The 21,150-nt window shown below is 41.9% G+C and overlaps 1 protein-coding gene across 7 annotated transcripts in view; it reads right to left on the reverse strand.

The window, feature by feature from the left end:
- The window catches only part of ATXN1 (ataxin 1), a 201,406-nt gene that overhangs the window by 54,664 nt on the left and 125,592 nt on the right, over positions 1 to 21,150 (reverse strand). Inside the window, exon 4 of one of the 7 annotated variants that reach the window (XM_010708326.2) lies at positions 14,930 to 15,091. The exons of the other annotated variants lie outside the window; for them this stretch is intronic. The gene's annotated coding sequence lies outside the window, so the exon portion shown is untranslated. The remainder of the gene's footprint in view (positions 1 to 14,929; positions 15,092 to 21,150) is intronic. 7 annotated transcript variants of the gene reach the window in all.

A 21,150-nucleotide genomic window follows, 5' to 3' on the forward strand; every position in this document is an offset into this window, starting at 1 on the left:
AGATATGAATAAGGAAAGACATGCAGAAGGAAACCTCATTCAACACTACCTTTCTTTAGTATTTTTGAACCTCAGGTTACTGATGGACAACAAAATACAGCAGAGAAAGATGCTACCTTACCCTAGGGTAAAACTTGTGCCACCTTGATGTGCAATTATATCTCTGCACCATCAGAGATGGTGATGATCTTGAGCAAGCGTGCCACTGATCTCTGTGCAGCAGCTGCCTTTTCCCCAGATGGGCTCCTACACAGTGTACACTCTAAATGTTTAATCCTGAATGCTTTAAGTGCTGAAAGGTATTCAGCAACTACCAAGTATCATGCAAGATTAACTTCCCAGCTATAGTTCAGGGTCAAGTATACGACCAAGACCATGATTTTGCAGACAGATAAATTCATGTGACTTCAAGTTCCATCAAACGCAACAAAAATAGCAAAAAAAAAAAAAGGAGGGGAAAGAGTATGTGCCATATCCAGATGCCCTTTTAACTGAAAATTCATTCACCACAAGGCAGGGCAGAGAGAGAAAAGCCTTTGCAGGTTGATGCCGCTTAACTACAGGCAAGCTCTCTGCTCTAGCAAGATGACTCCCAGCATCTAGCATCAGAAATCATTTTATTTCTCACAAACGTCCAGGGCACTTTCAGAGCAACAGAATTGAAAAAAAAAAAATGGAGCAGCCACTGAAAATCTTACTATTTATTTCACTTTTCTCATCTACTTGTAAGCTTACTGTATCCAACAGGCATTTTTATTCAAAAGTTAGAAGAAGTGAACCAAAACTCTTCATCTCTTGCTCGTTTCACATGAACAAAGCGTGTACATGCAAATATCCTGAGCATAAAGAAAAACTCATAAAGTCATTATCACATTATTTGTACCCTGAAGCGAGTCATAATTTGTATGCACCCTGCCAAGTACTTTCTGTCAAAGCTGAAGTAATTATTGGGATGTATGAAAGCAGGTGTCACTTCTGGCAAGTTGTAAGATGGCTTTATATTCTCAGTTGCAGTGGATAAAAATGATCCCTAAAAAGAGCATAGCAGGCCACTACTTTACATCCAGTATCTATGTGAAACTAACAGTTGCTGCTTGTACTTCGGTTATTTTTTTTTTCCTCCTCGGGATTTTAATTAAAGATTCAAGCTACTAAAAGACAAAAAACTAAAAATACGTGCAAAATCAATCCCATTTTTGCATAATTTAGTTTCATAACCAACTGTCAAGCCATCTGACCCTGATTTGCATGTGCTCTAAGGCAGGCAGCTTCCACGTCCCTGTCCCCGCTCACTCCCACACACGAACCTCCGGCTTCTCACAGGAATCTGTGCTGCAGCACTTCAGGACAGAGGGGACGCTGATTGTTATGATTACGGGGCCAAAGCGTTTCCAACTTAGGTGCCTACATTTAAACACCAAACTCCATGTTTAGGCATCTGACCGAGCAGCTACTGTTGGTACTGATGTACCCTGCATCTCCCTATTTGTTTCTGTCAAACTTGCCAAAAAGAACATCTGCTTTTAATTAATTCTCGGAGAGCTGCAGGTACGCAGCAACTTTGAAAACCATCCCGCTTACTTCAGTCCCTAAAGATACATCCAGGTGCCTACCTCTAGGCAGTCAACTTTTAAAATGCTGAAAAAGGAAAACCAGGATTGTTGTGTATAAATATATATATTTCACATACAGATAAAGCCAAAGCCTTTGGATTCATGTTCCATATTTGATATATGACGTGATGTAAAAGCAAGTAGGTTTGAATTGGTTGGAAAGCAGCATTGCATGTTGCAACTGGAATTGTACATTGTTAATAATTAATATAATTGTAGTATTCAGGGAAACTTTCTTCCGAAGTTGCTCCTCTTCCTTGGGTAAGCAAGCAACCAACCACAAACCAGCCCCCAAAAGAAGATGCACTATGCAAAGACTGTAGGGAAACTGGAAATTTACTAGTGTATTTATTATGTAAGTTTATTTTCTTTTTCTTTCATTCAGACAGACACCCACATTCTTGACAGTGTAGAGCTTGAAAAGTTGTTGTTCGTTTTTTTTTAATTTAAAAACTGCAAACAGAAGAAAAGCACAGGCTACCACCTGCCTCTGCATATCTTCAGAGTGTGCATTTGTTGCTTCTGTGCACGATGCAACTGACTACCCCAAAAGAAAAATGCCCAAACACAGCAGCAATATTCTGCCCTACAACAAGGCTCCAACTCAAAAGGCAACAATATGAGAATGCACGTCTGCACGTGCACAAAATGCTGTTCTGAACCTCAGACCAGGGACGACACAGTCAATGGAAAGTTACTGCTCTGGGCCTGTCCTATTTCTTACTGAGACCTGCCAGGTAAGTGCATGCTTCTGTATGCACATGTTGTCAATGTGCAAGATCACAGTGATGCTTCAGATTTATAAAAAACCTCACAAAGTAGGTTTACAGTATGCACACAACACTCGGTTAGTTTGTACCTGTGCAGTGGAAAGGTTGCTATTTCCACACCTCACGGAACCCACGGAGTTTCATATGCTGCACTATGGCTCCAACTGAGCTGCCACAGGCACAAAAAGCACAGGACAAAAAAAAAACAACATTGTCACCACTGTTATTTTGTTTGTTCAAAGCCTCAGATTCCAATCAGGAAAGAAAAGGAGAGAAAAAAATATGCCCAAGGAAATCCAGAAGCAGTTCTACATTAGGCTTATATAAGGAGGACAAAAAGCAAGCCACACCTGCTGCCCCATTGTGAAGGTCTAGCTCCCAGCAGAACCAGGATTAGGACAAGGACCATGACCACCCTAGGACCAGCCCTGACTACAGCATCACCAAGAAGACTAGCTTTGCCTTACCAGCCAGCTGTTTCCCTTCACTGTCATTTCAAAACTTCTGCTGTCACATGTTTATTTGTCACATATTAGGATTGGGAGGGCATTAGGCAGTCAGCCATCACTCAGTAGAGCAGGTTTCAGCCATGTGTCAGACTATTACACCATCCTTCGCAGCAAGTATTAGCTATTACCTCCTCTCCAATTCCATTCTGACTTCATCGAAACACTTTCTTCAGTGCACAGGAAAATATCGTAGAATCACAGAATCACCAAAGTTGGAAACAGACCTCCAAGATCATCCAGTTCAACTGTCCACCTATCACCAACATTTCCCACTAAACCATGTCCCTCAGTACAACATCTAAATATTTCTTGAACACCTCCACGGATGGTGACTCCACCACCTCCCCAGGTACCCCGTACCAGTGCCTGATCACTCTTCTGAAGAATAAGCTTTTCCTGTTCCTTTAAGACCTAAATGGAAAGTATCTATCCAAAACAAATGTTCTGGTGAGAAACTCTGAACTGCCAAAAACTTGGACAAAGCAGGTGAGATGACATATGCATACCTGCTCTGCAGCCGCACATCAGAGAGAGAACATGGCAGTGGCCCCTGTACCATGCTGGAATAAATGCACTGTGTAAGTGTACTGCAGGTCATGAAAGCTCCAGGTATTGGACTCAAGTGGTGACTTTGGGAGAGTGCAGGACTCCAACAAAAGTCTCCAGCATTCTTGAATGGTTCCTTCAATGGGAAGCAGGCCCGTTTTGTGAGGCCAGGCTGGTCTCCTGATGGTGAGGCCTGCCACGCAAGGATGGGTCATGGCACTGGAATCAACAAGACGCTGCAGGGGAATTGCTGGCTGGATTTAGTGACAGCTCTATGGAAAGTACTACCTACTGATGTATGGGATGGAAACATGGCTACATCTTGCAGATGGGGAGGTTAAAAGCCTTGAGGAAGAAGTGTTAATACGCGCAAGAGAAATAACCCCAGACACAACCTGGTGAGGCTTGCAAGCAGTATCACCTAGGCTTGCAGAGGAGCACCACTAACAAACACAGCGGGAGAGAGACAGATTCTTGAGATTATCCAGTTATAGCCCACAAGAAGCCAATTGCAATGAATATTTTAGAGAGGTGAATTCATTTAAGAAAGGCTCTGTGACATTGGGATCAGAGTACCCTGAGGAAGTCCTGCTGCCGAGAGGCACAGCACACAGATACCACCACAATGCTGCTTGGGGCTCTTCTGCAAGTGCTGCAGCCACCATTTCTGAAGCCACAGACAGAAGTGCCTGTGTTTCACACTACAGTATCCTGTCACACGGGCACAGCCTTGAGAAACACCCTGTTTCCCAAAGCATGAGGAAAATCACTCAATTTCATTTTGGTTCAAGCAGGAAGTATTAAGGTGCTGCCAACAGGACAAGAATTATCTCCTTCATCCAGGGTATGCTGAAGGGCACAGAACAGAACTGCAGGCACAACCCTATTTTCACTGCACTTACTAGTCTGGAAACACTCAGAGCAGCCGCTTTGAAGGGGTTAATCCACCCACTGCAGTATTTCTGGTAATGACTCACAAAATCCCACACAATTCTGATACCATTTTCTTGATAAAACCATGCGTTTGGTTCTTTAAAAAAAAGAAAGAAGAAGAAGAAGAAAGAAAAAAGAAGACAAAACCCTACTAGTTGCTGTTAGTAGCAAGGCAGTGTGCACGAAGCCAACAGGCATTGAGTGGTACCAGCACAAAGCTGATCTCCATGCACAGCCCTTTGTAGACAGGGGGTGGAAAGGCAGGCTCTTCATCCTGTCACCAATAATTTGCCTTGTTGTATGTTGGGACTTACACAGATGTTCGCATAATGTCTTGCATATGGACAGCAAAAGGAGCATTCATTTCAAGAATGACGTGATTGTCTGCGTGGTAAGGATAATAAGGGAAAACTCTCAAAATGCATCCAATGATACAGCTAAAAGAGAAGCCAAACTGTTCCCAAATGAAAGGGCTTCTCGTGTAGTCAATGACAAAATTCAGACAAGATTTAATAGCAGTCTTTTTTCCTCTCATTTAAAAACCTGAATTAAATTTTACTCAAGCATCTTATGATATTCAGGAGCACATACTTGAGCATAGCAGTGTTCACTCACCACCACAGAACATTAACTGAGTTTGCTCTGAAAAAAATGTTCAACTATTTATAGAGAAGCCAAGAGAGAGAAAAAAATTAAAAAAGAAGATGCTTGCTGGGATTTTTTTTTTTTTTGGCAGACTTCACTTGAAAGCAGCCAAACTCCCTTCTGCTTCTGTAAGGCAAAGGAACAGAGTGCTGGGTGCACTGAGGTCACAGGAAGAGAGCACTTAAGCTTGTGCTTAAATTTGGGACATCACTGTACCAGTTGCTTAGTCCTAAAGCTACCAAACTAAGTATTGCCTTAGGAGAATAATACTTAAGTACTGCCTGAAGGGGAGATGCTTTCCTGAGGCTGTTCTTGAGCAGTTCTTGTAAGAATCCACAGCCTACTGCAGATTAGTGCCTGATGTTTTGTTCACTTGAAGGGATTCAGGATCCATGAGAACACCCAGCACTCTGTTCAAGTGCCCAGCACCCTGGAGGATGGAGCAGTCACAGTGCACCAACAGGCTTGCTGTGAGATGGCTTGGGAAGAGATGCTGGAGCAAATTCACCTTTGTGACAAAAAAAGCATATAGAGAAATCTGTATTTGGATCACTTTCACAGTAGAAAAGAAAACAAATTTGAAATAATTGCTTTGTGGAAATATGTGGCATGTGAAGGCCAATAGCAATAACTTCAAATTCATTTATTTTTCTTTGATTTTTTTCAATTTAATACGTTGAACAAATTCCTGAACAGAAATAAAATTTTTAAGAGAAAAAAGTAGGTAAAGCCATTTCAGAAGTAGTTTTCACTCACATTTAAAAAATGTCTCTCCAAAATAAGACAGATCGTAAGGGGCTCTGAGAATGAGTTTCTATGTCATCCTTCCTATAATAACATTATTATCACCAGACACCTCAGTATGTCCCTACCTTTCTTCTCAGTTGGGTAAAAGAACAAGTTTTAAGAGCTGCCACTGATTCAATTAATTCAGAGACTGAAACTGCACTGTCAGCTGGTTGTAACATCACCCTATTGCTCTCATGATCTGAGAGCCCTGAGCACAAAAGCTCTACGTTATCTCCTCCTCATCCTGATGTTTTTTAAACGGAAGAGCAAAAGTCAATGCAAGACAGTAGAAGGCAGTCACTTTGGAAAGCTGAGCAGCACCACCAAGCAAAACTGTTAACCTTATTTTGGCAAGGTGAAAGATTTGTAAAACACTTTTTCCCCCTACTACATGTATTTACTCTAAAAAATCAATTTCCTTTGTTGCTATTTATTGCTGCATGTTGCTCAGTGGTTCTGAGAAACGGCATGGAAAATCACAACGTTGCACTTGTCAAATTGACCCTACAGGGTCATGCCACCAGTACGTGCTTCATCCCAAGAAGCAAGTCTGCCAAAGTCATGCTGTGCATATCATCACTAAACCCATAAGGAAATGCAAATTTGCCTGTATCATAGCTTATTTGCATAGCTTTCCATTGCTTTTGTACAACCTTTTTATAAAATGCCAATTTACTTCACTTTCCTACAGCTTACTGCCAGCGTGAGGTATTTACAGCTTTTATGCAAGGCATATTCAGCAGTTAAAACATTAAGAGACATAATTAAATGCATTTTGGAATTAGAACATGGCCTTTGAGATGACAACCTAAGGTTCAGGACTTTGGGACACAGAAGTGCCAATATCCCTTTGAAAAGGGGCAGAACCCTCCCTCTCACATGCTCAAGAGCCGCACAGCTTTTTCTATTTTGTATCTGATCTGCAAAAGCAGAAATATTTGCTTGCAAACTATGAAGGGCCTGAATCCAGTTACAGAGTACACATTTCACTCACACTGCTATCAGAATGGATGGCTGCCAGTTCAGTGTCTTGGCCGGCATTCAAACACGCTGATTGCTGAGCCTCCTTGGATTCCGAGCTCACAATTTCAGAAAAAAAAAGAAAAAAAGAAAGAAAGAAAGAAAGAAAATAATCCCTGAACATGAAACGAAAAACCCTTCACAAACATTTTTGAGATGCTACTGGGCTGATTTCCCCCCCTCCTCTTTTGTCAATTCAGTTGCTGGAACCAGGCACACACAAGCAGCTTTCTCTGCAAGGAAAGCAATGAGGGAGTTTGGACTTTATCTGTGCAGCTACAATACAATAAACGTTAGATTTGTCCTAGCCAAGCAATTTCCACACATGTAACAAGGTCAGCCTTCATTCAAGTCACCAGCGGAGGAAAAGATCTGTTTATACTTTTATATCTTAACTTGAAAAATAGGGAAGAAATGCTTCTGTGACTTCTGTCAAAACCGGGTGAGAGAGGACAGAGAGACCTTCTGCCTTACACAACGCCTTTTTTCCTTTTGTTTCCCTCACCACTCAGTACCAAACCCGAGCAGATCCAAAAGCAAGCCCCTGGGATCCCTGTGCTCCCACTTCCCCACCTTTGGTGGCGTTTCTGGGAGCGCCCAGCTGCGTGCAGGCCCTGCTTTCCCTGCGTGGCAGCAGATGTTTTGGGTCAGGCCTCTCAGAAACAGCAACAGAGCTTGACAGGTGGTTGTTAATGGCCTCTACAAGGCATGTGGGATGGCAGCCTGGCAGCGCAGCATCCTTTACTGTGACAGCTTAATAAGCCAAGTGGAGGCAGTTCAGTGCATTATTTTCTAAGACTCTAAATGAAAGTGACCAAACTCCAAACTGGATGGCCATATACACATAGCCTATAGCCAACACAATAAACAGCACACGTGTTCATTTGGCATCTGTACAACTCATGGACAAGCAGACCTGGCCCTGCCGGGTCAGTCTGGAAATAGCTCTGCTCTTTGCAAGATTACCTCCACGTGTTACCACACCTCTTAATGCAATCAGGTATGTCTATTCAATGATAATTGCTTGGGCTAATTATTAGAAAATTCAATTTATGCTCATCTGCCTGAAGGGAAGGGAGCATAAAATTAACTTGATGTATTTATTTAACTTTTTACAGCATTATTATTATTTAAAACTTACGACAGCACTATGCCCAGAGGCCTCAGCTGGGATCAGGATCCCACCACAAGTACACAAATATCCACCCAGCTTGATATCCAGGCAAAGGTCCTGACCCTGCAAACTTTTAGACGAGAACTTCCCACAGATTGGGAGCAAGGCCATGAAAATTAAAAGCCTATTAGTCTTTATGGAAGTGAAACAAGGGCATTAAGACACCACATCCTAATATATGCTGGCAGTCCACACCCAAAAGGCCCCTATTTTGGAATAAAGTGCCATTTTTTGTCATTTTTGTTTTTATCATTAGATATTTAGATAAAAAATCCCCTCCTATTCTATGCCTTTTCTTGCTCCTATCTTACAATTAGGACCATCACCCTTCCAGTGAATGCAAAAATGTGCAGGGAGACATCCTGGCCCCAGGAACACAAGATTTATGTCAATAACCACATTGGGCAACTGTCAGAATCTTTTAATTTATATGCATGCTGTGTAACAATTCAGTTTTTCCTTGTGGTAAACCTTGAAGGATATATGTCTGAGAAAAGCAGCTAACAGTTCCACTTGCCTTCACTTCTAGACATGTGAACTCCAACACTTAGTTGATCTTTTTACTTATATTCAAGCATGTTTTTTCAGACATAATCTAATTCAAGAATTGTACTGGTCAGACAAGAATATCAATATTATCATATAATATCATATTAATATACTGTCACTATTTTAACTGAGACTCAAATATTTTACAAGATCAAATCAAAAGTTGGGGAAGTTGCACCTTGAACTCTCCTGAGAACTGTCTGTGCTGACACGAGACATGCAAAAGAGTACAGAAGAAAACGCTGAGAAAAGGAATTGCGCATCCAGGCATCACTAAAAGGGCACTAGAATTAGAAGAGCATTAGCATCAGAAGACCATTTCTTCCTCAGGCTCTTCACTGATGTTTTAGAAAAGAGTCATCCATCCATATGTTCTGTGTGTATTGCTGAGGCTAAAGGGCAGCACCTATATGCAAGCATGGTCTAACCTCTAGGAACCTTCAGAGGCTCCTCAGTTCAGCGCAAATGAGGTGTCAGCAATACACTCCATTCTCTGTTCTTCTCTTCATCACAGAAAGAGCTGAGACTAGCCCATACAGAGAAAAAATGGAAACACTGAATAAATACTCACTTCAGTGGGCTGTGCTGACAATCTCCTTTCAGTAGAGCAGTTCAGGAAGGGTGAATGCAGGCAAATTCACATTTAAGGCTGGTCCTCCACAGCTGACACCTCTCTGTGCTCAAACACCTAAAAGACCTTGGAACAGATCTAAATCCCAAACTCACACAATGGTATAGCAGGTAGAGGAAGAACTTCTCCAGAGCCGCAGGGTTTTGTTTGAAAATGTAAGGTGGGACAATGTCTTCTGCTACCCTTCCACACTCCTCTGCTTCAATTTGAGCTGCAGTTCAGTGGAGCTGTTTCAAGGTCCCACTAAATATGTTAAGGCTTCTACATGTAACTGCATTCTTGCAGCACAAAATGAAACAGAACAGCACAAGATGAAAGAAAAAGAAACCATCTTTTAGCCACACAAATTCTGTGTATTTTGCATATCGCTCCTAACACACACTGGCAGCCCACACCAAAAAGGCTCCTGTTTTGGAAGAAAGTGACATTTGAGTCACTTTTGTTTTTATCATTAGATAGGAAGACATCAAACACCACCTCCTCCCTAAAATGCCACTCAAGGCTTTACTGTGCTGCCATCCTCACAAGACTGGGTACCTTTCCCATCCTGAACTCAGGCCAGGAACATGAGGAACAGGACCAGGACATGCTGCCTCTGCAACCAGCAGAAAACCCTGGCATTGCTTGCTGTTACCTCTTTCACTCCACCATTTTCTGATGAAGAAGAAGCGCCTAAACTACCAATTTTTACCCTGCAGGTCATGCTTTGCCCATGCTAGTCTCGTAAATGAGATAACTTCGGTTACACTTGTCAGTGAGATGAACTTCTCAAGAAAGGGGAATTTACTGCTTTGAGCATTTCAGACTTTTTTGACGGTTGGCTCTATCCTTTTTAATTCCAAAACCAACAACAACATCCATTCTTTGACAACAGGCCTTTATCAGGCTTAAAAAAAAAATAATTCAAGCTAACCTGCTTACTTCAAAGCTATGATCATAATTTTAGCTGGCACATCATGAACAAAATGGTCTAGAACTAACCTCAAACAGTCATCTGGAGAAAAACAACATATTTTCCCATGTCATCACCACTATAGCACATACTAACCACAACTATTCAGCCTGTCAATTTTCAGTTTATATTATGATAACTTTACCTAAAAGCATTTCGTGGTTCAAAAAAGCAAGTGCAACGCCAAGGAAACATTTGCTGAACTGACAAGCACGGCAGGGCCCGTGTCAGGAATAAGCTTTCTGTAAAGCAGGAAGCAAAGTAAAAACAAATTTCACTGGGGACCAGGGACTTCTCAGAAATTCTCCACAATGCTAGCAGATGTTGGTTTAATCCCAAATAATCATGGTAGATTGGGAGAAATGAATCTTACTTCAGTTGTGAACCTCCCATAAAAATCTTTCGTAACTATGGTGGTCAAGAAAAGGAACACTTTTTTTTTTTTTTAATTGCATTAGTGTTTCCATTTCCATAAATAGAAAAGTTTTTCATGTTCACTGAGTGTCTAAGAGAAGTAAGAAAGCAGCGATTTCTGGGAGTCTGGACAGGAAAGTATCTGCCAGGCACAAGGACTTTGCCAAATACACTTTCAGGCATGTAATCCGCATGATTCACAAGGAACCAAGCATACGTAGGCTTCAGTTACTTTCCTTATTTTAAGGAGGATAAAGGCAAAACTCTCATTAACAAGTGTTCTGGTTCAAATTCTATGCGTAAAACTCCAGACTTTGACAATCATACCCCCACATTCAGGCCTGAAAAATATTCTCAAGCTATTCTACTGCTTTATTAGTACCGCTGAAGCAAACGAGAAGTCACTGCATCACCACCTGATCTAGGCAAGGAAAAGATGGTCATGACTGCTTTAGCTGGATGTCTAGGTAAGAACAGCAAACCAAGCAGCAAAACAAAACAAAAAGCACACCTTGAGGAGTCTATGAAAACACTCAGCAACTTACAGTAGTACTCTACTGATTTGCCGGGTCACTGGGGTGCAGTGCAGGTCTCTACATAACTAGTTGGAAGCTTTCCTTATGCAGTCTGTAAGAACAATCTGAACCACTCTATTCTGACTGCATCTTCCCTGGCCCTTCTCAGAAAGGCTGTGACTTTCTAAGGTGCAGCTGAGACACATCAGGGCAGCATTACTCATGTGGCTAAGGGGGAATGCATGTCCCCTATGTGGTTTTGGTGGCAAACAAAGTGAAGGTGACTCACTGTCCCCAGGGACAGTTGATTTCAATACTGGGCTGCTTGTAGGCCTGTGCTCTGAGGAGACCATAAAAAAGGGGCAAGAATGGGGCAAAACAGGTAGGAGCTCTGCAACTGTTTGTATTTATTTCAGAAGCAATGCCTGGTTATCAAACTGCAGTGCCCCACAACCAGGCTATAAAACCTGAGCATTGTAAGTTTGGGCAGATCTTCCATGATCTTACAGTGAGTCTGAGACAGACTGCATCCAGTGCTCACAAAACACAAAGCTGCGTTCCTCCACTGCTCTGACAGCAATTTATGTCAATGAATGTACTGCTGCTAATGTGCACTGAGCTCCCACTCCAGATGCCAAAGCCATGCTCCGCACAAAGCCCGAACTGTGTGGTGCCTGGGCACAGCTAGCTATTAGCTGTATTTTCCCCCACCTCATGGAAGTTTTAAGGGAGTCATTATGAGAAAAGCAGGAGCATTGTAAGATGCGTCTAACCACTCAATAAACTAACCTCATTTTTTTCATGTAAGTATTGCAACTCAGCAGTTCTACTATGGGATCCCAGAAAGCATGAGACATTCTTAATTTAGCAAGAACAACTGCATACTATGTCAACTACTGAAAATCTCAGTGTACAGCAGAAAATGTTTTGAGTCAACAGACTGAAAAGCAAGGCTGCTGGATTCGTTTTTTTTACAGCATGTTTGACATTCTCAAGAAGAGATTTAAAAAGATGTAGTATCAGATATGAAATCCTACTTCTCTGCTTGAAGCTTCCATTACTTTCAGACTGTGCAATATGTTTTTGTTTGATTTTTTTTTCCCTGTATGAAAAATATGCCTTACAGTTGAGGCTTCATCAATTTCACAGAACTAAAATGTATGCCTAACTTAAAATCAGTAAAGCCTACAGAAAACAAAAAGGGGCTACTGAAATGGTAAATATGCCCTGGTGTGTTGTCCTGAATAGGAATCATACTTAAGTATGCAATTGGGTGTCTCTAAAATAGGTCTTCTAATAAGCACAGATCACAACATAACCCTGTGTATCAAATAATAGCAAAAGCTTTCTGTCTTGCAGAGAACGACAGCAGAGATAAACTGGAGGGCTTTGGGCGTAAGATTTGATTGCTTTCTTAGAAGGAATATTAACACATAGAGGCCAAGGGTAAAGACCAAGCTCAAAAGGAATGAGCCAGGGAAGCTGTTACAGATGGAAGAGCCATGTGGGGAGTGACTCCATCATCTACTGTGGAAATAAAAAAGGAAGAAAACTTAGTATTGAATGTAAGGAAAATAATACAGAAATCTGAGTAGTAGTAGGAAATGAAAGGCAGAACGATGAAAGGGGGCCTCCAGAAATTCTGAAGTGCAGAAACATCAATCAGCCAGAACAATAAAGTTGCAGTTGTTTTGCTTTGGATAAACACAAGCAGCTCCGAGTTTCAGTGCCTGTCCAGGGCACACGAACTCTCCTTTGGACAAGAGGTGGGCTTTGACAGACCACATGGACAGCTTATGCATGAAACTTCCAGAATCTGCATGCTGAAAGGACAGACACACAGCAGTACCCCATTACTGCTGTTGATATGTCCCAACAACATAACTGAAAAGGATGGAATTATGTCAGATGGTGTCTCAGGCAGCGTTAAGACTAATGGGAAATTTTAAAAAGCAGAAATTAGGCTGAAGATAGTATTAAAATCATTAACAACAGCTTAGGAGAAGTAAAGGCAGCCATGAAGTCTGGATGCTTGGAACTTAATAGGGCAAAACACTTAAAAAGGCACTGCATAGAACTGTCCTGTCTTGTCAGGAAAATGGACAGTGTGATCTCTATTAATAGGACTCCTGTACCTCTTACATCAATGCAAACAGGAAGCAAGTGAATGTAAAACAAAAACAACAGTGAGGTAGAAGCTTACAGACAAAGGTATAAATCTCTTTCACTCAAATTCTATTTGATTCTCAGATGGGATTTTCAGCCAGAAGGCAAAAGTAATCCTTCTGGACAAGCTCACTGCAGGTTGGCTGGACTTTAACTGCAAAGGCAGGTCAACCCAGAAGCTATGTCCATTCTCTCCTCTGGCTTGGAGACTCTTGTTATTACATCTGTGTTTTAAGTGGCTAGCCAAAATAGACCTTGACCGAGGCCTACAAACCTAATGCCATAATAGTAATAATAACAGTAATAAATTTGATATGAGAGATTCTTATTAAAATGTCAAAGAAGCACATACACATCACGTATATAAATAATCTGCAAAAATAATTTCAGAGACATGTTTGCTCTTGCCTTTTGGTACCAAAGGCCCGACCTAAAGTCTGTAACGTCAACAAATAGGCTGAGACTTCAAAGCTGACTTTAGGGTATGGTATTTTTCCATAACTTTTCTTTTTAACTCGTGTTCCCTCACGGTTATGGCTTCTTCTCTCTGGAAGCAACAGAACTTCAAACCTACTTCAACTAACATACTTGAAATCAACTCACTTGAAGGCAGTTCAAGAGTCTTGGTCTTTATATAATTATCTGCCCAGAAACCACGGAGTCTGTGTCTACTGTTTATTTGTTTATTTGTCCCTTGATCTAAGCAAAGGAATGCTTACTCAAATATACTTACTGCTTTTTTTTTAATTTCAGTTTGTAAATCTCTTCTGTCCTGCAAAGTTTAAACTCAGTCCTCCATAAACAAGATGAGTCTGATTGCTTTGAAGTATCTTGGCTTTATCTGAGTTCACAAATGAAACATCTAACCGGTATAGCCATGTACGTCAGCACACCAGACACAAAGCAGTGTGAAAAACCAGGCTGCAACGCTTGCATATCTTTCGTGCTTATTCTTTCACCCTTAAAGATGTTTTCTTGGTTAGCCAACTTTAAATCAATCTATTGTATACACAGCACTACTGAAAACCAGCACTAAAGTGTACAAGATAAACATGTGCTCCTACTGAAACATGAGATAATAAATTTGCACCCCTGTGATTACTACTGCTACCGTGAAGCTGTCTTCAATGCACAGAGCAACACAAAGCTGGGGAGCCATGCCAAGGAAGCAAGAGGCCCTGTGCAGAAAAAGGCCAACACTTTGGAAACACAAACAGTGCTGTGCAAGAGAGAAATGCAGGGCCACTGAAAACAGAGTCTGTCAGACATTACATATGTATACCCAGAATAAAGGGGGAAGTTTTTTCATACAAGTAAGAAGGCTTTCCTGCTCAGAATACATGTGGCCCTACAGCCACAGGGAAAGTAAAAGGCTCTGAATTCACTTTTACTGCAGAAGTAAAGTACTGTAAGTTATCTTCCTCCCTTTAATGAGTGTGTAATTCTTTTTTTTTTTTTCCCCGGTTGCCTGATTATTTTTGCAAAATAAGTGAAAAAAAACCCAAACCTTTGAATTTAATTGCTTTTAAGACTTCTATTTCCAGTTGGATTTGGTGGGAATTTGTCAAAAGGCTCAGTACTATAGAGGGAATGAGACCAGACAGACATCACCACCACACACACCTCAGTTCCTTGGAATCCTGGCTAAAAACACTTCAGCTCTGAAGCAGAAATACTCAAGAAAGGATTTCATAATGCTTTACCTAAGAGTGATACCAGTATCATTATCTCCATTTAATGGCTGAAGAACCGACTGGTCATGACATGCCTTGAGTCACTCATCAGATAGCTTTTACTTCTGGCTTTGCCATTGTTTCCTGGTTGCAAGCTAGTTCCCCACCAGTGGAGTCATTCCAAACCACAGGCTGCAAGAGAAAAGGGATGCAGGAGTCAGCATGTGGACGTCTGAACACTCTTGCAGACAGGAAGGAAAGGGAAGATTTTTACAGGTGTGAAAGAAACCATGAAATGCAATTCTCGTTCCAAAAGGCAACACCTGCCTCAAGCAGGCTCAGTGCACTTGGCATTGTAGATGCATTTTATGAAAAGGCAGCACAGGACAAGACTAACTTCAATTAGTGCACACCATAGAAATGATTGCTTCAATTAAGAAACAAGCCAGAACAAAACCAAAAACCCAGAGAAATCTGAGCAAGGCAGACAGTGGGATCTGAACTCTAGCTTTCTGATTTGGCATCTACCATACCTGCATCATGACCTGAGCTAAATGCTTTGTTCCAAATACCAGCAGACCTTAGCCTGGATTAACTTTCTGGTCTTTCTGCTCTTCTCAAACTCCTGGGGAACCCATCTGAGAGACCTGGAATGTTTCTGCTGAGCTTCAAATCTAGGCACGCTTAGCACTATTTCGCCAAGTCTCAAAAAGGCTAAACTGTTCCTCTCTTTCTTTGTTCCCTTTTCATGTGAAGAGAATACAGTAATCAGTCAGGAATCATTGAAATGATTCCTTACCTAAGAAAATGACCACTGGAAAGCAATTTTCCTTGCTTACCTCTTAGGTGATTACATTTGTAGTGACAAACACTGCCTGAGATCAAAGTTGTTGCAGTATTTGGTTTGAACTGCTGTATTGCTACCACTGCAAGTTGCAGCATCATACAACATCAAACAAAGTAGCCATAAGGTGATGTCAGGACACAGCATTGCCATTACTTTGTGACTTAGCTGACCTGGGTATCAAATTGTCTTTCTTCTGAACTACAAGAAACTACATCAAGTGGAAGGATGCTACCAGTGAGGAAGGATTTTCCAGAAGGCAGTGTTTTGATACATGAGGGTGGTTCCTCAGGGCAGTGTTCTTGTTGGGTTGCAAGTGTGATCAGGTAGGCTGGATGACAGCCACATGAAGCATCTTCACGGGTCGACTATTGCTCAGATAAAGCACTGATCTGACTAATAACTATAAGAAAGCCTCCTACAGTCTCCGTTCCAGTAACACAGTTTACAGACAAACAATCTTCAGGCACAAATCCTTGTCCCCCACATCATATTTACCAAAGCAAAAACGGAAAGACAAAAAAATTTTTTTCTTTTTAAATCACAGAATCAAGGAGAGACACTTGAACCATGACTGCATGACAAATATTTTCTACACCCAATCACTTGGGTTTTCCAGTATGATATAGGCACTGAGACTGAATTCATGCAAGTTTCAGCAATGCTGGTATCATACTAGCTTAGCACAGTCACCATCAGTTAGGTATGCTTTCTGCAACGTTTAGATGTCCTGAAGGAACATTTGAAATGAAATGCCTTCAGTGAGCCTTAAATGCCTCATGCCATAAGCCTTAAAATAACAACCATAATTAAATTAAGGACCATCTATGCTGCTGACATTTACTTTCCTGAAGGAATAACTGCTTTACACATTACCTCTAGCTCTGCTCTCACCAGAGGCAGGCTTTGTGTTGGCATGGTGGTTTCCCTTTCTGACCACGGATAAACACCGCTCACCGCTGCTTCAAGGCTCCAGCCCTTACACGTCAGGCAGCTTTATGAGCACACACAGGTCAACAACAGGCTCAGGGCTCGAGTCTGTAACCAAAAAAGCCTACAAGGCACAAGCACTGGAATTCTTCCTCTACCACTAGCAGTCCAGCAAACTGCCATCTCCCACTCCCCTCTTTCACTCCAAGAGCAGTCACTGCAGTTAAAGCTCTTCTCACCTTTTCAAGCCATTTTTATGCATGTAACGGGCACAGATCTGAGAATGAACCAGAAACTGCCAGTCCCAACTTGACCAGGAGCAGCACTAAATCTGCAGTTCTAATTGAGTTTTCCTCTTAAGGTAGTCCTGAGGAGATGTTATTAGGCAGATCAAGTGAAAGTGGGAGCTGATTCGGCGTTTAAAAATCTCTGAAATACTTGCATTATGGTGAAAAATTACCCACACATTATTTTGGTTGGAGTTTATACAGAAAAGCAGCAGTATGGCTCAGTCTGAACGGAACCTTATTCACGCACCAGTGGTGCAGAGCAAGCACCCATCTCTTCAAGAGAACCAAACACATCCTTCTGGCATTAGACACACTGAGACAGTGTTTACATACTGATCTCCTAATAAGTTGGGAATTCCAGAACAGGAGCTTTATATTTATTACTACTTTACATTACTATCAGACGTGCCAAGTACAGGCACTTTAAATTATGAGGGCTGCTATCGCACACTGCTTTATCAGCCTTTCACACAACGTGTTATTGAAGCATCTTGATAAGAATGTCTAAAATGTCTGCTATGCTTTAAAACAGCAAACCCTTCCTTTTCTGTTCTGACCCAGCCATTTCAGTCAACAGAGCTCATTCTACTCTTTCAAAACGCTTTCTAGTCTCTTAATGGCTGTGATCGTTCTGACTGTCTTGGAAACTGCTAGTCCCAAAAATAATACAGCACAGCTATTTATTCATGCTCGTGGCTTGACACGATATTTTAAGGACTACCATCTCACAGCATGGAATGAAACATGGACTTCCATCTTATGGTAAGAGACCTAACTATCACACTCCAGCCTTCGTACCCAGAACATCAGTGTACCTTTAAAGTGAAGAAAATCAGAAACTGTGCAACAAAAACAACCAACTTGCCAAAACCAGCATACGTTTTTACACTTGCTTTTACATTCCCAGGCCCACTAAGATCAATATATATATAGACAAGCATGTGTGTATTTGCGTATACATATCCACTCACTCTTGAGTGGATTTCTCAGGAAGGTGCCAGTCAGAGGAAGAGCAGCCAGGAGTGTAAAAAGCCACTTCTACTACACCAAGCAAAACCTAGTTTTATTTTTCATTTATTTTTGAAGATTTGGGGTTGGTTTTTGTTTTTGTTTGTTTGTTTGTTTGTTGTTTGTTTTGTTTTTCTTTTTTTTTGCGTTGATTCGTTTTAAAGAGCTCAAAATTGCTCCAGTGTTAACTCCTGAAGCATGACTTTGGTAAGCCCAGTCATTGCCTTTGAAACAGTATTTGACTATAAACTTACCTATGACCACAAACTTAACCTGTGTTATGTTGTGATGGCTACCACTGGATTGAACATTAGAAGTCTGTATTTTAAAGGGTACCTATCCCTGCACTCATTTCAAGCTGCAGGAATTCCATTTGGGAAGCACAGAGACATAGAGCAGGGAATGCATAGCTAATTAGCGAGGTTTCATGACCTAATTTAACCTGCCAACCCATTTTTCTGCCACTCTCACAAACATAAATAGGATAAAAAGCAGAGGGTTCAAGTTCTTCACGCTGTTTTTCCTCAATTCCACCATTTCTTACCATCTACCTGCACACTCCTCTCTTTCCCTTGGAGCTCCAGATGACCACCTCCAGAGCCAGGAAAACTGTTTTCTTGCAAAAAGATGAAGAGGAGCTGCTGACATTAGCAGCATGAGCTGTTCTGAGAGCAAGGATGCTACAGGCAGTTGGTTGTTGAGGATCTTCCCTAATACTATGTGTGTTTTTTTGCAGTCCCAGCAAGTTACCCAAAGCTGAGTGATTCTTGAGAGCACAAATTATAAAACTGCAGGACACACCTGTGCTGCACAGCCACACGACACAGGCTCAGTCAGGGGCTTGTGATGAGAGAGCTCAGTCATCTATAGCGTTCGCTGAAGGGCAAGGCTGTGCAGACACACTTGTTTGACTCTCACCAGCAGAAAACCAGTGGCAGGCAGTACCCTGCTCAGTCTAATTAGCATAATCAGGGAAGATGTAAGGGGAGAACCAGTGCTAATTAGCCTGAGCAAAGCACCTTGTCAGCTTGGGAATCTGCACAGGGCTCTGATGCACAACTCAGCGCATCAGCTGTGACTGAGCCTTTGCTCTGCCTACAGTCAGCAGCGATTTCAGTGCGGCCAAGAATCACGTGCTGCTGAGGCAATGTGTCTCATCATCTGAGAGTGGAGTGGGACAAGTCCTCTTCTTAAAGCTGCTTCTTTGAAGGGAGAAGCTACAGGGGTCCTGCAGATCGATGTATGCACCCCTACCACTGCACACTCTTAGGTATCTAGCTCAACAGTTCCTTTGTGTAATCTTTTTTTGAGAGAAGGGGATTCTATTCTGTTTGTCATGTATTTGGTCTTTTAGATTTCAGTCTGTGGCATTATAAGTACTCAGGAGGGAAAGAATATGGTGCTAACAATACTTTCTCTAATTTACTTCCACATCTCAAAATACTCTCCAGATGGAAAGAGTTTATTTGTAAGAAAGAAAGCATAAGGATGTCTGAAGAAAAGTGATAATTACATTAGGATAACAATAACAACAACAAAACCTGCAGCTAATGAAGACTGCCTGCTTCACTTAATTTAAGAAAGGGCTTCTCTCCATAAGGAAGATACAGAAGCTCTGTGGTTCACCCACCCTTTCTATGCATGTCATCAGAATGCTCACTGTGCCAAACCCCTTCAGCTGAACTGGATGGACTGGTCAGTGATAGCGACAGAAGGAAGTGCTTGTGCTCCTATCTTCTGGATCGTTCTGCAAGCTGCTCTTCAGGCTGAATAAAGATAGCTTGTTAATGGAGCAAGGAAAGGAAAGAGAAGCTGGATGATTCTCATTGAGGATCTCACATGCATGTCTCAGCTGGCACAACCTGAATGACAAAGGGAAATTATTTCACTTTTTTTTTTCTCAATAAGAAGCTGATTCCTTAAAAAAGTTGCTTGCAGTGCATGGCTTCACAAGAAAACAAACAAAACTCCTTTCAGAACATCCAAACTAGACCCCAAACAGGTTAAGGCAAACATGAGAAGTGTCAGCTCCTCCAGTGCTTCTCCTGTCACTCTCTCTGGAGTGTTAAACCGGCTTTTGCTTCACTGGAGGCTTGTGCTACCTGAAGTTTCTTTTTTGGACCCATTAGCACAGAATGCTACGTCAGGTTGTTGAGAAGAGAGGTTTTATCTGCCAGCAAGACAAGCTACTGCCAGATGAAGGCTTAAGGCACGATTTGCCCCCTGCCTCCACTGCGAGGTATCTCTGCAGCGCTGCTCACGAGAGCCTGCTCATCAAGGAAGCCAAACGCTACTTGTCCCAGCTTCTTTCAGCTGTCGCAGCTTTTGCAGTGCTTTAGCAGATCTACTGCCCCCCAGAAGCTGGAAGTGAGACAAAGAGGATTTACAAACCATCAGTCCAATTCTGATTGAGGGTTACCGGCTACAGAAACCCACAAATAATCTTCTTCTCCTCATCTAACACAACCTCACTGCCCAAACAGATTTCCTCTATCGCTGCTGAATGGAATGAACTTGATTTGCAATATGGGAAGCGTTTCTCCATTATTTAAAGAGGTGCTGGAAGAATCAGTGAGAAATAAATAAAAGACTGCAGTGCTTCAGGTTTCATTAGCATATCCCTCAATCTGACACCACAACAGGAAAAGAAGTTTGCAGCGATCCCGGTAACTTGTTTCTTTATCTTCTTCCTCTTGACCTCTGTGCCATCAGGTGCCTCTGAAACATTCATGGCTATCAGTGCCTGGAAACACCGATGCTGATTAACAACCAGGAATATAAAGCTCACTGGGAAGGAACACGGATAGCATCAATGCTGCCAGTTTCTCTCACACTATCTAATACACCCCTCCAGCATACGTATACAGGGTCAACATGCCTGGCAGGCTGCAAACAAACCTGGAATAAAAATGAATGAACAAGCTGTTCTGAACAGTATTCTCCTATGAGAGTAGCAGGGCTCACCACCCCTTTAAACTAACCTACTGGTTAGAGCAGCCCCTCCTTTTGAACGCACACTTTAAACAGTAAATGGAATAAAACTTCCCTTCTAGGAGAGCTTAATTTGTATCCTCATCCTGCTGCTGCCATCACCACTACTAGCACCGAGAGTAGCATCAGCAGGCTACCAGTAGGCACAGATCACCAACACAGCAGCAAAGAAAAAGCAAAAGAGCAAG

This window comes from Meleagris gallopavo, chromosome 3 (assembly GCF_000146605.3).
Source record: "Meleagris gallopavo isolate NT-WF06-2002-E0010 breed Aviagen turkey brand Nicholas breeding stock chromosome 3, Turkey_5.1, whole genome shotgun sequence".
Lineage (NCBI taxonomy): Eukaryota > Metazoa > Chordata > Aves > Galliformes > Phasianidae > Meleagris > Meleagris gallopavo.